The sequence below is a fragment of the Elaeis guineensis genome, chromosome 7 (assembly GCF_000442705.2).
Source record: "Elaeis guineensis isolate ETL-2024a chromosome 7, EG11, whole genome shotgun sequence".
Classification (NCBI taxonomy): domain Eukaryota; kingdom Viridiplantae; phylum Streptophyta; class Magnoliopsida; order Arecales; family Arecaceae; genus Elaeis; species Elaeis guineensis.
In genome coordinates, this window is record NC_025999.2 from 85209350 (window position 1) to 85216501 (window position 7152).

The window sequence follows — 7152 nt, forward strand, 5'->3', positions numbered from 1 at the left end:
GTCCGTCCGTCGGTGCGGGGAGACCCCAGGAGTGAAGTCTCCAAAAGATTCCGAGAGGGAGGCGGACGGCGTTCGCGGTCGCTTCTCCTTCCTCGCTCGTTCCAGCTGGGAGGGAGAAAGCTGTTGGGACCGATGGGCATCGTGCCGTGGCCGCCCTCCTCCTCTCTGTGGGAGCACTGAGGCAGGTGCTCCCGCAGAGACGATGGAGATCGACGCGGGCATCGGCGGCTGCTTCTGGAGGGCATCGGACGTGCCGCCGGTTGCCCGACCGGTGATGGCGGCAGTCGTACCGCTGTTGCTGGAGGCTTTTGACCGCATCCGTCAGCACGGTCATCTACCGTACGATCGCCGCGATCTGTGCCTCCGCGGTCACCGTGGGGCACGGAGAGCTGGTTTCCGCCGCGGAGGGTGGAGGAGAGGCCTCTTCCCAGCGGGAAGAGCGCCTCGCTGATCCGATGACTCTCGATCGTTGAGCTCTTCTCTCTGTCATTAGTGTCTGCCCCCTACCTGGCGCGCCAATCTGTTGCGGCCAATCCCCTCATTGCCTGATCGTCGGGAATAAGCGCCTGCAAAAGAAAGTCCGCACTGACCGGGGGCAGCTCCGGCGGGGACCCTCCGACGGTCAAGTCAGAGAGGAGACTAGGCAACAGTGAGAAGAAAGCAAAGAACTCAACGAGAGAGAGAGGGGGCAAGCCTGTGAGTTTTTCCCGGGGCCTCTGGCACTGTAGCCTTCCCCGATATATATAGTGGAGCGTAGTATGGCGCCGTCATTAATGGCGCAGACAATTGAGGAATTGTCAACTCACTGTAGACTGTCAGAGTCGCCGTGAAAGTGTCACGTCGTCGTGGGGCTGTCAAATCACTAGGGTTGACAATGCCCTAGGCGGGATAATGCCCTTAGGCGGCAGTGCCGTATGCTGCTGTCAGGACTGACAGTCTCTGGCCGTAGTACGGCGATCGGAGGAGTCGACCGACTTTAGGTCGGTGGCCAGCTGAGTGGCATCGGGTGGAGATTCGGACCCTTCGACGGTCGGTCGGGCACGTCGCGGGAGTCGGCCATCGGACCCCCTGGTGCAGTCGGTCGGGAGGGCGGAGAGGTCTGCCCGGTCGACATATCTTCGGTCGGTAGAGAGCCATCGATCGGTCGGTCACGGTACCCGACGATCGGTCAGTCGGTCGGGTATGTCCGGTTATAAGTCGGCATGAGCGGGGTCGATCGGTATTCTCCAACACTTAGTATTTAAGTTTCATTTGTATTTCGATTATCAAACATATAGCAAGATATGGCCATTCCATTCCGGTCACCAACCCAGCATGCCGTTGAAGTTGGCAAAGCCGATAGGCCATGATAGGATGGAGAATTTTTACTGCCCGCTGTTGGGTTGGCAAGGGTCAGTTTAAATGTATGCCCATGGTTTAAGCTGAATCAATTATGACCTAGGAGCTAGTGGGATTTTTTTAATTCAGACATCAGTATTATATTCCTATACTTAATATCGGCGTGAATCGTGTGATGTTTGGTCACTATCTGCAAGTAGTATGATATTTATCAGACTAATACTACACATGAAGCGGCCAGCGCAAATAAGAATTCTACAGGTAGTACTATTGAGACAATTCAATCGATCATTAATTTCAATTTTAGATCGATTTTATAAACATAATATATCGACTAACAATCAGTTAATCGACTGATAGTCGGTTATTCTCAGCCATCAATGGACAATTACGACAACTCAGTTAATATCTGACTGATGACCATCGGCATACTAGAGTTACTGATCGATGCTCATTCGGATCTTCACGACTACCGACATATACTCGATTTATCTTTCTACGATCACATAATGTCGGAATGTGCGGAACTCACGTGTCTAACCGTTATAAACGATTATCAACTACATATCACGATAATTAGTGGCCATAAACAGCCCATTAACTCCATGATTATGGCATGATAATTGGGGTAATTTTCCTTTTAGTGCCATCAAAGGCGGGACTATGTGCTCGACGGTTACATATGAATCACCTATAAAAAGGAGGTAAAAGAACAATATTGGTAAGACACTTCTGGGCTGATACTCTGTCTTTCTAAAACTTCTATCTGCTGTTCATCACTTCCCACTGACTTAGACATCGGAGGGTCTCCGCTGGACATAATTTTGATCAGTGCGGACTTCTTTTATAGGTACTCTTCTCCGACGACGGACGCAACAGAGGATTGGCCGCAACAGATTGACGCACCAGGAAGAAAAAAAATACGAGCAACCATGGCAAAAATCAGAGCTCAACATTCAACAGGATCTGCGAGACAATCTTTCCGTCGGAAAGATATTCCTCCTCCACCTCCATTGGCACAGCCCAGCTCTTCGCGTCCTGTAGTCACTATGAACGCGCAAATTGCTGCCCTAATGCAGCAAATGAAGGTATTAATGGAGACGGTCCACAGCCTCCAACAGCAACAAACACAACAGCAAGAGCAACCGTCGGTGGAGGAGCCGGTGGTTCATTTAGTACCGTCTAAGCACAGCCGCCGTCTTCCACGGCGTTCACCTTCTTTATCTCCAGAGCGACGACCGTCTCGACATTCTCACCAAGACGGACAACTGTATTCTTGGTACTCCCATCGTGCCACCCATCCTTCGTGGCATTCTCCCTCTCCTTCTCGTGAACATAGTATCAAGAAGAGGAAAAGGCAGTGTACACCTTCTGCTTTTCCATCCTTAAATTCTTCAAAGAACTCTACCTTCGGATTATCCCAGCAACGGCGGCTCGACGACTACGAGCGTAAGTTCAAGGAGATCGACCGCCAACTTGTCCATCTTCAGGTGGAAGGTCGAAAGTCCTCCAACGACTATGACTTTCACACTGCCCAATCTCTCTCTCAGCACATCTTGGATGAATCTATTCTGTCTCGGATCAAAATATCGCAGATGGAGCCATACGATAGCTCCACTGATCTAATTGATCATTTGAAGAGCTATAAGGCTTTCATGATGATCCAGAGGGCAACCGATGTCCTTTAATGCATCAGCTTTCCGGTGACTATTCAGAAGGCTGCTCGAGCCTGGTATTCTAAGCTTCAATCGGAGAGCATATACTTCTTTGAGCTGCTCGAACATTCTTTTGTGGCATATTTCAGTACTAATCGAAAGGTGCCACGGACATTAGATAGTCTCTTCTCCATTAAGCAAGGCGAGACACAGACGTTAAGAGACTTTGTGGTTTGTTTCAACATGACTACACTTGAGGTTAGGAACCTCAATGAAGATATAGCCATATCGGCCATGAAGAGGGGTCTGAGGGGACCTAAATTCACCTATTCTCTGGACAAGACTCTTCTTCGGATCTATGCTAAACTTTTGGAGTGCGCATACAAGTATATCCGCGTGGATGAGGACACTTCTAACCGGTGCCAAATAGAAGAAAAAGGTTAGAAAAAGAAGAAAAAGAAAAGTGAAGCTCCGACCGAATCAAGTCGGCCAACTACCAATAAACGAGCTTCACCTCGACGACGGAGTCCAAAGCCAAATAGCTATGGCAGGTATGACTCCTATACTTTTCTTTCTGCTCTTCGTACATAGATCTTGATGAAAATCAAAGGAGATGAGTATCTTCGACACCCTCCGCCAATGAAAGTGCCACCGAGGAGCCGTGACAGAAAATGTACTGTCAATTTCATCATGATCATGGACACGATACTGAACAGTGCATCCAACTCAAGGATGAAATAAAGGTTCTGATTCGACGAGACTATCTCAAAAAATTTCGACGAGATCGTCTGACTCAACCTCCCACCGACCAACAGCCTCAACCATAAGCTGAGGAAACGATCAACAATCGACCGATGGCGGAAGTCATCAATATGATTTCTGGACGACAGAAGGATTGGGGGGTAACTTTCAAAGAAGAGTCGGCAAAAAAATGATGACTTGATAATATAATTCTTTTTTGGAAGATAATGTTCGAGGAATACAAACTCCACATGATGATACTGTCATTGTTTTGGTGATGATAGCAAATTATGATATAAAAAAATTTTAGTTGATAATGGAAGCTTAACTGATGTTCTTTTTTACTTGACTTTCTCCCGAATGCAATTACTGACTGATCGACTCAGAAGAATCTCGACGTCATTAGTCGATTTTTCTTGAAATATAATTACTGTGGAAGGAGAAATCACTCTCCCATTAATCGCAGGAACAGATCCACAACAGAGTACTGTTCTTTTGACATTCATAGTCATCCAAATTTTCTCTACTTATAATACCATACTCGAACGATCTGGATTTAATGCCTTGAGAGCAGTAGTTTCAACATATCATTTACTGGTCCGATTCCTAACAAGAAATGGAATCAGAGAAATGCATGAAAATCAACAACTTGCTCGATGTTGCTTCCTCATCTTCATACAAAATAATCAATCTGAAGACTCTATGTTCATCGATAACTTGGACTAAAGAAAAAATAAAAAAAGATAAATCAACCGAACAACTGATTTCCATCTTGCTAAAAGAAGAAAATCCTAAAAAGATGGTCCAAATTGGATCGCAGCTGTCTGATCTAGAGCAGCAACAACTGATAAATCTATTAAGAGTAAACGTCGATATTTTTGCTTGATCGACTACTGATATGTCAGACATTCCTTCAGAGATAATAATCCACCGACTAAATATTGATCCAAAAGTTAGATCGGTGAGACAAAAGAAAAGACCTTTTGCTCCCGAAAGACAGAAGGTCATCGACAAAGAAGTCGACAAACTCCTCGCAACTGACTTCATCAGAGAAGCTAATTATCCCGATTGGCTCATCAATGTAGTAATGGTGAGAAAAATCAATAAAAAATAGAGAATTTGCATCGATTATACAAATCTAAATGAAGCTTGTCCGAAGAACAATTTTTCTTTATCAAAGATCGACCAACTAGTTGATGCAATTTCGAGACACCGACTCTTAAGCTTCATGGATGCCTTTGCAGGTTACAATCAGATTTGGATGACACTCGAAGATAAGGAGCAAACAACCTTCATAACTGACAAAGGCATCTACTGTTACAAAGTAATGCCATTCGGTTTAAAGAACGTCGGAGCTACTTATCAATAGCTAGTCAACAAAATATTTAAGGCACAAATTGGATGAAATATGAAAGTCTATATGGATGATATGCTGGTGAAAAGTCCCCAAACTTCTGATCATGTTCGAGATTTAGAAGAAGCCTTCAGCATACTTCGACGACATCAGATGAAATTGAATCTGATCACGTGTGTATTCGAGGTAACTTCTAAAAAATTTCTTAGATTTCTTGTGTCACAATGAGAAGTCGAAGCCAATCCCAAAAAAATAAAGGCTATCATCAATATAAAGTATCCAAGCTCCAAGAAAGAGATACAACAACTTAACGGAAGGATAGTTGCACTTAGTCGATTTATCTCAAGGTCGGTGGAAAGATGCTTGTCCTTCTTCAAGACCTTAAGACAAGCAAAAGACTTCCCATGGTCAGATGAGTGTCAACAATCCTTCGAAGACCTAAAAGGATATTTGACATCCCCATCGTTATTTACAAAATCAAAGGTGGGAGAAACTTTGTATCTCTATTTGGCAACTTCGACAAAGGCAATCAGTTCGGTATTCATCCAGGAGGATAAAAACTGAATTCAACGGCCTATTTACTATACCAACAAGGTACTTCATAATGCCGAAATAAGATATTCAAAGATGGAGAAAATGATCTATGCTCTAATTATATCATCACAACGATTTCGCCCATACTTTCAAGCACATTCCATTGTTATCTTGACAGATCAGCCGTTGAAGGTGATTTTATACCGACCTAATACTTTAGGATGAATGACAAAGTGGACAATAAAATTCAGTGAGTTGGATATTCAATATTGCCCACGTCCATCGATGAAGGCAAAGTTTTGATTGATTTCATCGTCGAATGTATCATACCTGACAATAATCCCGAGGATGAATCTAATAATAAAATAAAGCAACTCGAAACTCCCAAGCCTGACTTAACATCGATGTGGGTGTTACATATTGATGGGACATCTAACGCACAGGACAGTGGAGCCGATCTCATCTTCATCAATTTCGAAGAGATTGTAATCGAATATGTCTTTTGATTTAATTTCAAAGCTTCAAATAATCAAGCCGAGTATGAAGCTCTCCTAGCCGGCTTGAAGATTGCTAAAGAGTTTGATATTGATAATCTGAAGGTCTTCACCGACTCACAGCTGATTACAGGACAGGTTAAGGACGAGTTTGAAGCCCGAGACCTCATTATGATGAAGTATCTTCAGAAGGTAAGAGATCTTGTATCAACTCTAAAATATTTTGAGATCTCTCACATTTCAAGAATAGAAAATGCTTGAGTCGACGTACCTTTTCAACTTGCAACCACTTCATTCAACTCGCTGGATCGGATATTCGTCGAATATCTTGAACAGCCAAGCATCGATAAAGTCGAAGAAGTGCTACAAGTCAATGATAAGCCAAGCTGGATGGATCGATCATCCAATACTTGACCGATGAAACTCTACCTACAGATCCTTCAGCAGCCAAACGACTCAGATGGATGGCCTCGCAATATATTTTGATGAATGGTCAACTTTATAAAAGATCATTTTCTCTTCCCTTACTGAAGTGTTTGAGATCAACAGATGCTGACTGTGCACTCCAAAAAATTTATAGAGAGATTTATGAAAATCACTTGGGAGGCAAATCTTTGGCTTATAAAGTCTTACGATAAGGATATTATTGGCCCACTATGAAGAAAGATGCAGCTGAATTCGTCCGAAAATGTGAACCATGTCAGAAGTATGCAAATATACAACATCAACCGGCCAGTCAGCTGACATCAATTATTGCACCATGGCCCTTCGCACAATGGAGAATCGACATACTTGGCCCTTTCCCTCCGATATCTGGTCAGAAGAAGTTCATAGTGGTTGCCATTGATTACTTCACCAAATAGGTGAAAGCTAAACCTCTGGCATAAATCTCTGAAAGTAAGATAGAAGACTTTATTTAGAAGTCAATCATATGTAGAATCGATTTACCACACACCATCATTACTGATAATGACCGACAATTCGACAATCAGAACTTCAAAGAGTTTTATACAAAATTTCACATTATGCACAAATT